This window comes from Dermacentor variabilis, chromosome 7 (assembly GCF_050947875.1).
Source record: "Dermacentor variabilis isolate Ectoservices chromosome 7, ASM5094787v1, whole genome shotgun sequence".
NCBI lineage: Eukaryota > Metazoa > Arthropoda > Arachnida > Ixodida > Ixodidae > Dermacentor > Dermacentor variabilis.
Genome location: NC_134574.1, coordinates 95,690,249 through 95,707,658, shown reverse-complemented (window position 1 = coordinate 95,707,658; position 17,410 = coordinate 95,690,249). Strand labels below are relative to the sequence as shown.

At 42.8% G+C, this 17,410-nt stretch overlaps 1 long non-coding RNA gene across 4 annotated transcripts in view; it reads left to right on the top strand.

Moving 5' to 3' along the window:
- Window positions 1-1,897, top strand: part of LOC142586948 (uncharacterized) — a 72,166-nt gene extending 70,269 nt beyond the window's left edge. For 2 of the 4 annotated variants that reach the window (XR_012829313.1, XR_012829310.1), the window contains one exon: window positions 1,822-1,897. This is a non-coding gene — a long non-coding RNA (uncharacterized LOC142586948). Of the gene's footprint in view, window positions 1-1,818 lie in introns of all 4 variants that reach the window. The other 2 variants (XR_012829312.1, XR_012829311.1) reach the window with 1 other exon arrangement.
- The last annotated feature ends 15,513 nt before the right edge of the window (window positions 1,898-17,410 follow it).

The following is a 17,410-nucleotide window of genomic DNA, read 5'->3' as shown; positions in this document are numbered from 1 at the left end:
GTAGGGAAGAAAACCGGGTGCTCTTCTGGTCCACCTCCCTGCATTTCCTGCCCTGGCTTTCTCTCTCTCTCTCTCTCTCTCTCTCTACACACAACTTGGGTCTCACATGGAAACAGCTTACACAAGCTTCGGTGACAGCAGATAGCCGATAGAACCATCGATAATATTCGAGAAACTTCCGATGCACGCGGGCACGTCCTGCGCGCTGAGAGATAACATTTGTTGAACGAAGAATTGCTGTCACCTGTGGAAGACAGACGCAGGCGTGTCAATATGGCAAGATTTTTTTTATATTAAACGGGATATTGGTCTCATTGTTTTTCTTTTTGTTTCGACATGGTGTTTCAGCTGACTTGGGCCAAACCTTAAAAAAATCATCGTTGCCCTCTTGAGCAACTGATCGTATGTTTTTTTTACAATGAGCGTATAGCCATATATTTAACAGCAATTGTTTCCCAAATTACAGAGGAATGACCTAAACGCTATATCTTGAGTGTACAGCTTGTAGAGCCTATCCAGAAATATCTATTTAATTTCTTTCCACCGTGATATCTTCTCTGCATTAAATTTACCGAGGTGAAAGTTAGGCATGGGAGATTTAATGCACACTTGGCGATTAAATCGATGCTTTATCGTCTTAAATGTTCCTTCGGAAATATTGTGTTTATATCAATGCGTTCTAGTTGTTTTATTCGGTGTTGATAATTAAACAATTATGTTCATAGCTAAAATGATTTCCTGTTGCTCAAACGGGCAGCACACAATGCTGAGGTACTTGCTCTCTCGTAACTCGTTCGAGGATTTTTGAACGTTTTCGCAGACTTCGCCGAAAAGCCCTTTATGTTCAATACAAGTACTAAAATGCCCTTCAGTACCTCTCTAATATTTTACATTTCAGTATTAAGTCATCATCCCAAAGGATTAGAACTTTCTCTTCTAAATTTAGTGTAGTGTGGCTTGTATTTCTAATAGAGTTACTTTCGCATGAAAGTTGGAATTCAATTTAATCTCAATAACAATAGCGGAAACACGAATTTCAATTTAGTTGAAGCCGCCCATTTCAAGTTCATATTCTTCGCTTGCGACCATGCGGTGATTTTCTAGGCTTAGGGCACTTTATTTAGGCCAAACAATTATGGTAATTGGTAAGGAGTCTGTAGTATATTGTGTGGCCCTCTGGGGCACCGGCGTTGGTCAGGAGGCGCTAACCATCGACGATTGCTTTACCCTACTTTATTCAAGCAAGACATATGCATGGAAATGGGCATTGCAGGAAGCAGATCAACTCGTACGAGTTCTGCAGAAAGCCAGTGCCCAGTAGGACAAGAAACTGTCAAACCATGCCTCATTATCTCTGCGGAAAGTTTCCTCACTCTTTATCACCGCGTCCGATTTCGAAAACCTTAGCCATCCCTCGGCCAAAACAATACCTCGGTGCTGTTGGTAACTGAACTATGAACACAGCTTTTGCACTGTTCATCACCTTCCAAATTTGCTTGAACAGCGAATTTGGTGTTGCGCGACAATAAATGCTAAAAGAGAGGAGTACTACTCAACGTAAGGGAAGGTAATCTTCTTAGCGGCGATCTATATTACGTTAATTGCCGTTACGAAACCAAAATGCTTTGTGTCTAGCACGCAATAAAATGTATTTAATGGCTCTATACATAAAAGCTGAGGCAGCAATGAATAAAGTGGCAGTTGCTTTTCTCAAGATATGTGACTTTTATTCAAAATAATGCACGAAGTATCATGCTATAATTGCAAGTGAATAAAGGCATTTCTGTTCTACATATAAATTTCTTTCTTTGGACGCAGTAGAAAGTACAAGCAAGGCGCAGCTATAAAATTAACGGTGTTCATAATCATCGTCTTGGTCCTCTGCGACGACGTCCAGGTAAGTTGGCTGACTCAGGAGTAACATTATTAATCAAGGAGTGCCTCAGGGCTCAATTTTAGGTCCACTATTATTTTCTATTTATATAAATGATTTACCTGACTGCCTTAATTATACCCTGCCTTTATTATACGCCGACGATACGACTGTTGCCCTCTCGGATAAATCATTACTTTCGCTAACTTTGAACCTTAACAGTGATCTGTCAAAAATTACTGAATGGTGAAACGCCAATTTTCTAGTTATAAACCCTGTGAAAACGCAATTCATGTTATTTCAGTCATCACAGAGACATTTACCTTGCTCTCCGACCATAACTCTGAATGGGCATGACATTCCTGCCTCCACTTGTGTTTCTTTTCTCGGCATCAAATTAGCTCCTCACCTAAAGTTTACTAACCACATTGCACACATCAAACAAAAAAACAGCATTTCGGATTAGAGCACTAATCAAATCACGTGCATTATTTTCCAGAAAGGCGTTATTATCGTTATACTTCGCTTTCATTCATATCATATCATTTATGGTATCGCTTCTTGGGGTCAAAGTTATCATTGTCATCTTTCCCCTATTCAGCACATTCAAAATCAGGCTACCGCATTAAAACGCGAAGCCATTTTTTCACTAACGCCTCTTCAGAACTACGTACAAACAGCATTATTCAAGTTACTGATTTGTTTAACTATGATTTAGCGATTTTATTTTTCAAATTACTAACTCAATAAGTTTCTTACAACTTTGTCAGTTCTGATCTCCTTTTTAATCCCAATAACACAAGGTGTGCAGCACAAGGAAATTTCTTGTTGCTTTTATGTCATACTAATTACGGAAAGAGGGCTCCCTCTTTGTGCGCGCTTAAACTTTGAAACAGTCTTCCATATTCCATTAAGTTGTCAACTACCTTATACTCTTTCAAATATGAACTCAAGAAATATTTGCTCTCTGAATAATTTCCTACAATAGTATTTTGCTATTTAGAAGCTGTGGAATTACCATTATTTGTGCATCTTTCCTCTCCCTTTTGTCTTTTATATGTGTCGTCACTCAGTTTCTAGGTTATATTGGGATTATTTCATAATTTGTTTCTCTGCTCTGTATTCCGCTTTATTTTTTATATAACTTCTAATCCAAGGGTCCCGGTGCAGTCCCTGTCTTTGGGACCCTTGTCTGTATACCATTTTTTGTAACAAATTGTTATGAACGAAAAATAAACTGAAACTGAACTGAAACATCCTTTAATATTTAGCAACTGCTTATTTATGAATGTATCAGATTCCTGTAATGATTTCCTTTTTGTAGCCTTCAGTCCAACAAGTTATAGGCGAAAGAATATAATAACTATGACCCAGACAAGTATAAATTGGCCACGGGAAGTGCATATTTCCATTGAGCAATTGAGAATAAAGAAAAAAACCGGTAGCCTGTAGGTGAAGTTGGGGCGACGCTACTCGTCCTTGGGACAGAAAAGTACCTTTCTCCAAATATTTCTCCCAGCATGGTGCTACCGTGAGTTTTACGTGCGCCTTATTAAACATACCGTAGTTGTGTACTGCGTTGTCCCCCCAAAAATGGCAAGCTTCCGCGGTTCTGCTGAAAGTAAGTTCACGAAAAACTGACTGGAGAAGCGCGGAGAGCGATAGTGACGTTTAGTTTTAAGCTACAAGTGGGCTTTAAAGACGCCGGCCGCGACATTTTCACGCTATGCAGCATGCACGTCTACTGCTTCTGGGGCAAAGAAAACAATAAGACGTTGGCCTGCGACCTATCAAAGGTCTCACAACACTGGCGCCATCAGAGTCACTTACAGCGGCATTGCCATGAAGACGAAGGCTAGCGTCAAGACTGTGTCACCTATAGAAAACCGAAAGACGAGACGTAACAATAACGGGATAATGAGACGCCGTCAATTATCCGCTACATAAAGAACCATTGATCTCGACATGCTTCTTCTCGGCACCCAGCTGCCGCTTTAGTTGATACAGGAGCCAACTACTTCGTCATCAGTGCATCCTTCGTCGCCAAGGTAAAGAAAGTCAAAACAAACTGCGTACAAAGGCCTTCAGTGCTAGACATCTTGAGGACCCCTGACAACGCCTACTGGAACCTGAACGGCTAGGGATACAGCGTGTAACCAGACATTGCTCATGGGATGTAATCCTTGAAATCAACTTCCTCAGCCAACGCGGTGCATTCATTGGCTTAAGATACAAGTAGATGACGCTGTCACCGAGCGAAGCGATACTACCTGATCGGAATCTCCGACCAGAGTTCTCGACACCACCTGATCAGAGGCCGTGGCATGAACGCGGCCAAAGTTCAGGATACTATTCTACCTCGCGGCAACATGGCGATTTCTGTGGCAACGGAAGACATGGGAAACATGGAAGGCGTATTTTAGGGTGACCACCAACTGCTGCTCGACCATGAAATCGGCGTCAGAGGGGGAAGCGTGAAATTGCTTGTAGTAAAAGCAAAGATAATGCTAATAAAGTTCAATGCTGAATTGAAACACCTGAACGAGGAAGATATGCATATATGCTGCGACAATCAACGATACGTTGATCCTCCCAGATTCAGCTGAACTAACCAGGATGGGCTTTGTTATTGAACCACCCTTTGATACTAATCCGAGTCTTGCAAGGCATTATAAAGCACAGTTGACAGGTCTCCTCCAGGAATACAAGTACTGTTTCTTGTCGTTATCAAGGATTCGACAAATATTAGCACCGAAGCGTCACTTAATAACTGAAGAACGCACTCGATCATTTCGAAGTTTGAGGCGAGCTCTCGAAACTAAGAAAACAAGCCGACAACGAGCCGTCATCGAGCTGTCGAAAAACCCACAGGCGGCGCCTGTAGCGTTTGTGAAGATAAAAGGCGGAACTCTGCATTTACCTGTCGATGATCATGGGCGGGACAAAGTCACAAAAAAGGTCCTATACACCCCCCGCCCCCCGTCCCATCGCACCCAAGGATTTACGACGCTTGGGCCCTGTTCTGCAAGGTAAATTATTTATATTTGATGGACGAAGACGGGTGGCTGGCGAATCCGAGCCGACGAGAGTGATAGAGAGAAGACCGCCTTACCACGCTAGTCTTTCCTCGTCAGCTGCAAATTTTAACCATGTACTGGCCGCAGTATTCACCGGCTTGGAATGCCAGACCTGGTCCACCTGATAATGTTATCGTTTTCGCCTAAAAACTGACCTTCTATTCACGCGCCTTGCGACAATACTAGAGGTGATCCTGTCATACGGACTGATCCTGAAACTCCTGAAATGCCGTTTTTCTTGCGTAAAACTTGTGTTACTGGTTCACGTCCCATGCACATCTGGAGTCCTTCCTGATTCTCAAAAAAAAAGAACTGCAAATGTAAAGTTTGCGCGACTGTCGACAAGAACTCAGTGTGGAAGTTTCTTCGTTTGTGCACTAACTATTTGTGCTTTGTCAAGTTCTTTTGGTATCACTGTGCCTCTCACTCCTCAAACGAAATCCGATTTCGAATTGAGGTGGGAAACAATGCAAGTCTAGGCATTCTGAGAATTTATACGACGGCTGCCGTCACCACTAGTTACCGCCGATGTCGAGGAAAATGCCTTAACTGAAATTCACAGCTGTGCAAGCAAGTATACCTCGACGCTGAACTTGTCCAGACGAAACATGGAATTGAAAGCGTCGTATTTGCAGTAGTTAGTAGCTGTCGAAAGCGGACTCCAATCATTGAACGACGGAAAATGAATGTCTTTCCATATTTTAGACTAGTACAAAATTTCGACGTTCTTTAAAGGGCAGATCATTAAATGTCGTAGGTGACCATGACGCTGTATGTTGGTTAGTTAATATCATGGACACTTCAGGACGCCTCTCACGGTGGAGCAACCGAGTGCAAGAATTCGGCATCACCGTGATATGCAAGTCGAAAACACTCAGGTCTACAGGTCGAAAACGCTCTGATGCCGAGTGCCTTAGCCGCGCTACTATTGATATGAGGCTTCAACACGGCCAGACGACGACTCTTTCATAGGGTCAATAAATGCGAATGACTTCGCCAAACAACAGGTAGATGACGCTGAGCTATGAAAGTTTAATTAAGGGTTCGACGAAAGTTCGTCTAGTCAGCCACGGAAATGAAGGAATTGCGGTTTTAGAAATCGTCGTCACTTATATAGCCAGCACGCGACGTAATGAACGTGTGTAAATGGCAGGCATAGTCCGTGGTGTCCGGTTCATTGTTACTGGCATCAATTGAATGATTAGAGATTCTAGCAGCCGTCGGGATGACACGTTCTTTTCTTTGGCGACAACAGTGGCATTGTCCCATTCAATCTTGTGATTATGTTCATGCGCATGCTCGGCAATGGCGTTCATCGTGTGGCTTTTATTTCTTACATCACGTATATGATCCTTAAAGCGTCTGGAGAACTTCCCTGCTTCACCAATATATACTCTGTGGAAATCAGCGCATGGTATCTTATACACAACTCCTGGGAATGATTCAACAGGTAACCTGTCTTTCACATTCATGAGCTGGTTCCGGAGCCTGCTTGTCGGGATGTGGGCAATGCGCAAATCGTATTTCGAAAATACGCGCGACAGTGCCTCGCTGATTCCTTGGACGTAATGGATGGCTGCACGTGCACGGATTGTCGTGTTGTTCTCCGAGCTTGGCTCTAATATCCGCTTCTCGGTCCTGCATATGAAACGACTAGGGTAGCCGTTGCGGGTTAGTTCACGGTGGATCGCCCGTAATTCCTTTTTTAGTGCATCGTCGCCTGATCAGACGTGTACGGCGCGTGTTATCAGGGACGACACTACGGATGTCTTGTGGCCGACAGGGTGACAAGAATGAAACTTAAGATAACGACCTGCGTGTGTAGGCTTCCTGTATACCGAGAAGGCGAGAGCGCCCCCATCCCGACGAACCAGTACATCCAAGAAAGGCAACGAGTTGTCCCTCTCGTGTTCCACAGTGAATTGTATGTGCGAATTTTGGGCGTTCAGGCAGTCCAGGAAGCGTAGGGTGTCTTGTTTCTTCAAAATACAGAAACAGTCATCCACGTAGCGGTAAAAAACTTTAGGTGCCGGGTTGAATGTGGCCAGCACTTTCCCATCCAAGGCTTCCATTACTAGATTGGCCGTGGTTACCGATATTGACGCTCCCATTGCCGTGCCATGCGTTTGCTGATAAAGGCTGCCACCATAAGAAAAATACGTGTTGTTTAGACAAAACCGCAGCAGCTCGCTGAGTTCGGGGACGTCGAAGGGCGTGCGACCAGGAAGACCACTGTCTGCTTCTAGGGATCCGTTGCATGTGGCTACTACCAAATCCACTGGGATACTAGTGAAAAGCGATGTGACGTCGAACGAGACCAAGGCGTCATCTTAACTCAAAGTGATGTCCTTTATCTTTGCTACAAATCCGGATGAGTTTTCGACGTGCGTCGAGGTCTTACCGGCAAGACGGCTCAATACCTGGTGAAGGTAGCCCGATAGTCGGTAGAGCGCTGATCTGGTGAAGTCGACGATAGGATGAAGTGGGACGTCATGCTTGTGGACTTTTGGCAGGCCGTAGATTGCAGGGGCTGATCCATTCGTGCAGAGGAAACGGTGATAGAGACCCACGTGGTGCGGAGGGACCAACTTGAACAGCCTGTCCAGCAATGTTTGGAGTTTGGTTCGTAGTCTGCTTGTAGGGTCATAAGCCAGAGGAGCGTACGTATGATGGTCTTCGAGAAAGACCAACATCTTGTTGTGGTAGTCGCTCTTATCTAGCAGGACCGTAGCGTTGCGTTTGTCGGAGGGTAGAATGGCAATGCTATTGTTATTCAATGGCTTGCTTCTCCTTTACCGATGAATGCGTTCTTGCACCATGCCTCCGCATCCCGGAAGTACACCAATGGCACGGGTGCGGGCTTCTTCTGCACTTCTTCTTGAAGTGCAAGAAGAAGCCCATTTAGACGTTAACATTTGTAAACAAGTGGGTCATCGTGGCCACCGGCTACCTTACGCGCTCCGCTGAAATAACAACCCTGCTCGGCTCTAGTGCTGCGGACGTAGAGAAATTCTTCGTCGAGAACAACCTGCTGCGACATCATGCGCGAGTCATCGTTACTTATAAAAGAAAGGCTTTTCCAGCTGAAGGTAATATATTCGAAAGTATAGCCGGAGAAGTCTCCGGAGGATAACCGCCTACCACGCGGAGACTCATGCTCCAATGGAACGCTTGAACAAGACACTCGTCGACATGTTCGCGATGTACGTTGCCGCCAATCGCAAGACGCGGAATGAAATTCTTCCATGCGTAACCTTCGCTTACAACAGGGCAGTAGGAAAAATACAGATCACGCTGCTCCAGTCGCTTTACAGAACACACCTCACGACAACTCTCGTCGCCATGCTACCGACAGTCACCGAGGAAGAAAATCTCCACGTCGCCGCCCATGTGCCACGCAGTGCAGAAGGCCGACAAGATGCCCGCCTGCGCACAAAGAACCAGTGAAGGACGGACAGTCCACGCTAGTCTTTGATAACCCAACATGGAATAACACTCAGGTATCTATCTATCTAGCCAGGTATTTAACTATCTTTGCGTTTGGACTCCGATACGCCGACGAAGACATAGTAAGAAACTTTGGAAACGTCATCTCTGACCCTAAAAAGTTATTCGATATCTTGGAGCACATGAATATGAGGACCTGCCAAAAGGCATTAGGCAGTCACAGGCGCGTCACTGGCAACCTCAAGTAGTTCGTGCTGTGCGCCTCAAGCGATTCTACCAGCGTTAACGAACTCTTGGACATTGTTTCTTTCATCAACTGTGTTTTCTCTTTAGTGTATGTGCTTTAGTTTCTTGCTCTCGTTTGTTTAACATCGCAACGATGCGTTTCAAGCGTTTCAAGAGGGCGAGAGGTGGTTAACATTCCTCTTATTTACCACTATCTCGTGGCCTGCAACTCACTCGCCAGGGAAATTATCGCTCTGTGCCAGACGCAACTTCATCATTTGGAGCCTAATGACTGGAATTTTATCGTTGATTAAATTTTTGTGCTTTGATTGTTCTCTCCTAATCTTTTTTAAATAGATTACAAGCCCTACACGAATGGCATAGTTGTTCCCAAAAGCCACGCGGGTACCAGCGATTACTCTGTCTCTTTCGCGGAGGCGTGTACGAAAGCAGGCGCACTTGAGCAATAACTTTGTTAGCGGGTGAAATGCAGTTGCCTAGAAAACATTAAATAAGTGCTCTTCTCTATGCCACCGCTTAAATCTCATCACCCCGATGCTGTGAAGTCGAGAACATATACAAAAGATACAACCAAAGGTAACATACCAATAAGTTTAAAATCATGCAGGCGGGCCTTGGACTGAGTCCGTGGGAGAAATGCGACACCCATAAAATGCTAAATAACTACACATGTCAGAAAAATTTTTACTTGAACAATGTTCTTATAAACTTTGGGAGCACTCATAAGGAAGACAAGCATCAATATACCCTGTATGTTGCAGGTTTTTTTCTCTCAGGTCTAACAACTTCTTCGGAGCCTTATTATGGGCCCAAGACGGGCCTAGCTAAAAATGGCGGTCACTTTCTTTGTACCATACACTTATAAGCTTTGAGCTTCGCATACTTTTTATTACCATTGTAAACAGGAACGCAGCACTGTATTTACAAGCGCTAACGCCGTTAACGAGCAGGTAGATTTTTACCACTGGGTAATTATGAAGGACTGGCCAACTGTACAACGTCATCATAGTCTGCTAGCTAGCCTGATCAAAAACAAAGGTGTGATCTAGATTTTGTAAATTCAGTTCCGTCAAATAATTAGGAGGTGCTTCTACTGCGTGCTAGACATGTTTTCTTAAGCACTTTTCTGTGCTGGAAACCCTCTACCCTGCAATGGCCTCTACCTTCCCTACTCGATATACCTAAGAAGCTTGTGAGCTTCATATTTTTCATAACAACTGTAAACAGGTGCACAGCGCTGGTCGCTGATTGTAGTGCTTCGTTTGTGCTAACATGACTAGCCAGTAGGAATTTTTTTAAAAACTCGGTAATAATCAAGCCCAGGTGATCTATATAATGCCATCACAGTATGCACTTTAGCGTGGTCAAGAACAAAAATGAATAATTTATTTTGTAAGTTCGGTAACGACAAGTAAAAGCGAGGGATTTCCTATTGTATGACAGGGGACCCAAAAATTAAAATAAAATTTTCATTCTACCACTGGCAGTATTGTGTTTTGATTCAGGATTTTTTCTACTTGGGAAGGTGGAGGGTAAAAACTGGTGTTAATTACCAAGAGACAAACCGTTGAGAAATCTGCTTGTTTGCCGCGTTCTGCACGAAATTCACAATTTTCCTCGTAAAACAACGATTGGGATGCGCAATACCACTTTTGTGAGGGAAGCGTACTTAAGAAAGATAACTTGCAAAAATGTATAGTGACAAATAGAGCTACTCGGAAATCATGTATTCAACACATACATAAAATTTACCTTGATAAGCACTATTGATACCACATAAAGAAACCGCATAAAGAAAAAGCAACAAATATGGGTGTATTAAGCAATGGAACGTTTAGTTCACTCTCTACACACCATTTGCCAAAGGCATAAGACAATCGTACAGCCCACAGAAATCACTCCAAAGAGCTGATATGCATTTTCCTAGCTATTTCTTTAGTGGAGATAATATGGAATTTGAGAATTTATTTTTTTATGCGAGACGTGTTTTGACGGTCGTTCTTGTTTCATAATGCAAAAAAGGGTAAGGCGTGCAGACACGGACAAAAGAGACACGTTTCTTGTCCTCGTTTACTGTTTCCCGCCAGACCCTCTTTCAAACAAATAGTTGTGATACCACTTAGGCCCTTCCGCCAGCCTTCCTCGAACCTACCGAACTTGAGCGAGCATGTTCGCAAAGTCCCAGCTACCATTAGCTATGTCGGACAATTATAGGGCTGCCTTCACTCTCTGCTACGTTGCGGCCACGTACATGCGATTTCCGTGGGCGTGCCGGAGGGGACGCGATTCATGATTGTCGCGCTCATGTCAACGCGGCTGCAGAAAACGAAATAAAGCTTCGGTTATACTACACGCCGTCTAGCAAGAAATTTATAATATATAGGTCATTTCTTTGTTTATGTGTTCAACAAATAGGAGCCTATATATTTAGTTAAAAAATACTTGATAATGTTATATGTACCGACGTACTGATCACGCAAATTGGGATTGTTCACTTTTTTTTGTAACACCTGCATTTGTTATCTATACCAAAGAGCTGGCTTCAGGTAGAAATCTAGTTTAACTCCTTTTCAAAGGATGTGAAGTGTTATGGGTGCGCAAATTGGCGCAGTTTTCTCAAGAACGAAGGCCGCTAAATACACGGTAGGCGAAAGAGTACCGTTTTAGCAATATGTTAGGTGACAGAGGCGATATCTTTAGGGCTCGCACACTTCTTTTATAAAACATAATGTCACCGACATCAACAAAACTTAACACTATCCTTGTACGCTATGAAAAGAAATAATTTTGCATAGCAAAACGGCCGTCAAAGAGATATGCGTGCCACATTAATTGATGCGATGACGTCTTGTATGTAATGTCTCGTATCATTCCTATTGCTCTTCCATCTTTTATGGCTAGCTAATCAACAAAACTGCTCAGAGTTATGTAATATTCCGCTTTATTCTGGCTTTCAGTGTTCAGGATGCGAAACCTATGAAGTTTCGTCTCCATGCAGCCAGTCCGGAAAAAAGCCTGAGTTTGGTTGCCCTGAAGGACCAGGGGTACGACAGGTGCAACCAAGGCCATGCAATGCTGGAGAAAACACCTGCCACTGCCCTGATGGCAAATATAGGCGAAAGGACGGGCGTTGCGTCGAGGCTGTAAACTGCGATGGATCAAAGTGGACGCCTGAAAGGAAAGGGGGAAGATAGCGCATCATATTAGTATTTCTTTGCGTGCTAAAATGATTGCGGATGTGATTACATGTTACGGAACCATGTGCATGTCTTAGCACTATAAGTGGACAATAATGGGAACTAAGTGCAAAGAAAACACACATTACAGAAATGCACAGTTTGGCACTGATTACCGGGTGTGTGGTGTGTTTTTGTATTGAACAATGATACATTAACATCTAAGAAAAAGACTACTCGTAATCTTATAGAAATGTCAGCCGAACCTATTTATTACTCAGTCGAGTCATGTGCCTTGCTGCTACAAGTATTTTTTTTTTATTTGAGGATACTTCCTGCATAATGCAGATTACTCTCTGATGTCTGACAGCTTATGGTACTGCGGCGACATGCCGAAATCTCGTCAGACCTAGAAACATTTTATTGTCAAAAAAGTGTTATTGGAGAACTGGAGAATAACTAAACTACCAGCGAATATAACACCTTACATGGCAAATATTTGTAGGAAAAATTGCAGGAACGTTGTGCTTCACCTTGAGGAGATGAATGCGATAGAAAGCAGAGATCTGTGACTACTTCCTACGCCTCCCAGCAACCGTAGCTTGTGTAACCATAATGTTTTTGCTGGAAACGCGGGTGCATTTCGTGTTGCCGCCTGGGTCGCTTTCTTTCCCACCTGGGTGGTTTCGCTAGGTACCGAGCGGCGTGCACTGCTCCTAATAAAACAGATATAAAGAAAACACTGGAAAATTTGCTTGTGTTTGGCTTTCTTTATAACATAAATATGCTGTATTAATTTATTTATTTATTTCAACTGGCTGCAGAGCCCGAATGCATAATTGCAAGCGGGGATTACACAATGTACATTAGCTTTACAAAATACAGTACTGGTCAACCAGAAATAACACAGCAATAGAAAAGTTCATGCCGCTATAAGCTCAGAAGAAATGCTCTGAACGATGCTTCAGTGCGACAATCAGCAAGTCCCTGCGGTAGCTGATTCCACTGTGACATTGTATGTGTAAAAAACGAATACTTGAAGACGTTTGTTATAAAAATAAGTTTTTTTTTTATTTTTGAAGAGTGGTGACTTCTGTGAGATAAGAAACGAGGATTTAAAAGTAAGTTTGTTTATCTATTTTAAACATACCAAATTAACTTTTGAAAAGCATTTTTAATCGCTTGTTTTGTCTGCGTGTGGCTAATAATTCCCACCTCAAGTTATCCTTAAGTGCAGTAATACTACAAGTAAAGTCATAGTTGTTACAGAAACAACGGGCTGCGCGGTTTTGTACATGCTCGAGCATATTAGACAGATACATAGTTGGTGGGTCCCAGGCCATACAGGCATACTATAATATGGGTCTTGTGTTCAAAAAGTATAGTATTTCTTTAATTTTCGGAGGAGCTAACAGGAAGTTGCGTTTAACAAAATTTAGCATTTTACAGGCTATCGCTGTAACATATTCAACGTGCTTAGTCGAACCAAGTTGAAATAAACACTAAGATACTCAGTTACTCACGATAGCTGGACATTGTCTAATATATAATGAAACAGACATGGTTTTTGTTTAGTTGTGAAGGAGACGTATAGACACTTACTGGGCTCCAAAGACATTTGCCACCTAACACACCAGCGTGTTATACAGACCAAATTAGTGACTCATGAACGAACGTCTCATGGACAACATTCTTAAAGGCCTCTTATGGCACACGTGTCTTTGCTTTCTGGACGACGTTGTAGTCTTTTCGAAGGACTTTGGCTCCCATCTGACCAACCTCGCAAATGTCCTGACTTGCCTTTCACACGCTGCGCAGCAGCCTAACTTGTAGAAGTGCCACCTTGCCACCTGCTGGCTTGCCATCCTGTACCATGTTGTCAGCAAGGATGGTATTCTTCCCAACCCTGCAAAGCTTGGCGCCGTCGCCGAGTTCCCCAGCGTCTGTGCTGAATCGACGGTGATCCACTGTTGCTTTATTGGGCAGTGTTTCTACTTTTGGCAATTCGTGCGTAATTTCGCGTCCGTAACAGCAACCTTAACGAAACAGCTTGCCAACAGTCAAGACATCTCGGCATGGTCTACTGCGTGGGAACGTGCGTTCGCCACATTACGCAATCTTTTCACATTCCCATATAAACTACGCCACTTTGACCGGGCCGCTCCTACCGAAATTCACACGGAGGCTAGTGAAGTGGACCTCGGTGCCCTTCTTGCCGCCTTCGTCGTCGCTTACGCTTGCAGCACTCTGAGCAAAGCAGAAATGAACTATTCTGTCACCAAAAAAGAATGTCTTGGAATCGTTTGGACAATAACCAAATGTGGATTTTATACGTATATGGCCGTCCATTTTACGTCATGACTGATCTCCATGCCCTGTGCTCGTTGTCATTAAAAGACCCATCTGGCCGCCTTGCTCGTTGGATACTTCGTCTACACGGCTGTGACATCTGTTTTCTTCTACCGGTCAGGCGGTAAGCATTCGGATGCCAACGCTATTTTTTGCTCACCACTGCCCAATGGGCATGGTACTCTGTCTCCAGCCACGATTCCTCTTCTCTTACATTAGCCACATGCCCACAGAGCAACGCCGTTACGTACTTTATTAAACTTGATAATACGAAAAAGAAGGCACTACTGATACAAGGCATACACAGTTGTACTTCTTGTGGCTTCGCAATGAAATTTATGGAGGGCTTCATAACGCATTGCTCGTTTATGTGCTCATGGAAACGCTCGGTTTAGGAGTTTGAGAACGCAAATTATCTTGTGGTAGGAATGGTTGCTGCTTCTTGGTTGTAGTCGTGTCGCAAAATTGGTAAGTGCAAAGCCATGCCGTAACACTTCAGAAGCGGTTCGTCAACATAAAATAAAATGAAGCGTACTCCTAAACGGTCTCAAGCATCTTTGCTAACATTCCAGTAGATGTGTTTAAAAGTACTTGAAGACGTTCAGCAATCGTGACAGCCGACGCAGCCTTTCCCAAGAGCGAGATATTTCGCAAGTGCCGGTTGTTTTCGAGAAAGGTCTCGCGTTCGCAGCAAGCCGGCGTCGTAGCATATGTCACTTGTAGCATTCTTTTGAAGGGTGCAGCATTTTCACACAATACAATTTTTTTATATAAGTACGTGTATATGTACAGTAAATTTTTATATACGTGCATGCACGGTTGTTATTGCTGTTCAAAAAAAATTAAAAACATAATTATTCTCAGGAGTGAAATCGGGAACAGAATCGCGCAAGAATGGATATCCTGATGATAGCCATAGTAAACCTTGCTTCAATATCAATGTCATACAAAGTTTATGTAATGGATTGTGGATATATGACACTGCAGATAGAAAATTACACGTTACGCGATAATATTTGAGTTTAGCTTCGTTTACTGCGCCGCAAGCAAACGCCGTTAGTATGAAGATCGAACTTAATTCGAAGCCTGTACTTCCCAACATTGCCATGTGGATTGAGGCAACGGTCAGGAGAACCCCTATAGACACTAGCGCCATATTTCCCTCTAGGGTATTTGTTTAGAAACTCTATGCTAGTTTGGCACCACCACCTTTCTCCTGCAGATTTTCTTTGTACTTAGCTAACCAGATGGGTCAAAGATGGCAGATGGAAAAAGAGTCAACACCTTCAAATATAGAACTTGCTGAAGCTCAATGCAATTGATTGTGAATCTTTTCCGTTATCATTTATCAAAAAAAAAACGAGAAATAAGTATATTCTATTACCTTTATATGGACACCTTTCTCCCACCGAGAATTAGCAGTAAAAAAGGAGCTTATGAAGGCTTGAATATTGGCCAGGATGACTTGGCATATATATGATAATGATTTAGAACGTTTTTTGTGAAGGTAGTGGCAGTAGAGTGAATAATCAAAGAGATTATATATAGACTAAAAGGCATATTTCATTCCACTGCCAGAATTGAAAATCATCCCAAATAATTCTAGTGTTTGATAGTCTATGCGCATCGAGCGGCAGTGCTTGTTGTTGCTGGCTTCTTGCTGACATCAATCTTATGCTCCATAGTTCACCTGTTTAAATTCCCTGTTTCTCCCGTGCAAGCAAATTTACATTAATCATAGGAAACCTCGTAGATGATTTCCAGATACTTGCTGATGAGATTAGAGGGCGACATGCACCCCAGGCTTAGATATGCATTGAGGAGCCTCATATCTTGTAAATGTTAGAAATACTCCCGCTAAGCAAGTTCTTTGTGTCATATAGAGGGGGATTTGCAAATACCAGTTTGCCTAAATTGGGAAAACCGCCAATTTAAAATATCTCAAACGATATCGCTGACAATGCACACACATTCCAAATGAAATAAATACAAATAAATATAGCACCCAATGCAAGAGTCATTGGCATGATGCCATTCTTTCAGTGAATAAAATCTGTCTTGAGTTGTAAATCTGGAATCCTTTATAATTCAGACTACTAAATACCTCATCAGGATTGCGACGTGAAATATACATCTTGTATTTATCACAGCACATAATACCTTATAATGATCCAGAAATCCGTCTGTCTGCTGATCGCAGCATCTGACACTAACAATTTTTAGAACAAATGTGAGACAGAAGGCACATAACACTTAGGGTGGTGCTATTCGCTTTGATTGTTTGCGAATGGAGCAAATAGTGTACAAGTTATGGCCCTATATGTCATTACCTTTAAACAAGAAAAAGTTAATGGGTTTGCGTTTTGCAAAATTCCATGGAGGTTTTCACTCTATGCAATTTAAATTACAAACATTCACAACTAATACTACAAGCATTGTCCACAGCTTTAGGCTGTACAGGAACACTACATAGAACACCTTCTTTACCTCGTCAAGACACAGGTGGTGATTCAGGTTCTCCAAAGGTTTTTCATTGTACAGGATGGCACAGCGCGCTTCACTGATTTGCAGAATATTGCATTCCAATTGTATCATATGAGATACATTCATTAGAGAGCTTTACCTTCCCCTATATGTATTACAGCTGTGTACTGGTAAACGGGCAGCAGCTTGTAGTGCTTGCGGAAAAACAATTGTAGCTGCCATATTATATGTAGGTACTAGGGCACAGACATCGGCAACAGCAATAGTTAGGGTACGCTAGTTTCCTCTACACTGGAGTGTGCATCCTTCAACAGAAAGTAGGTTTTTTCCTCTTCCTCCTCTACCAGATTGGAATTTGAAATGGGGTGCAATTTGTAGGGTATATAATGAATACATTGTTGCGCCAAAAAGGAAATTAAAGACTTGGGAAGGAAGAGTACGAAACGGCAGATTGAGCGCTTATGCAAGAGTAGGGTATAGTCTTGCATAAACTTCATAAGCATTTCTCCTTGTCTGTGACACATGTCATTGTTGGTATGACTTTAAAAATAGGGTGCCTGTTTACAGCATCCGTAGGGGACAGTCTGTGAATCTTTAACGATGAGTAAGGATAATGAATTTTCGAGTAATTTCTTGTAATTTTTAACAAATTAAGCAGTCTTTGCGTTCCACTGTGGTGTTTTTAAAACTCTAATGTTGTGACAAGGTTTGACTGCAGGATGTCATATTGTGTGAGAAGCGCACTGAAAAGCGCAATA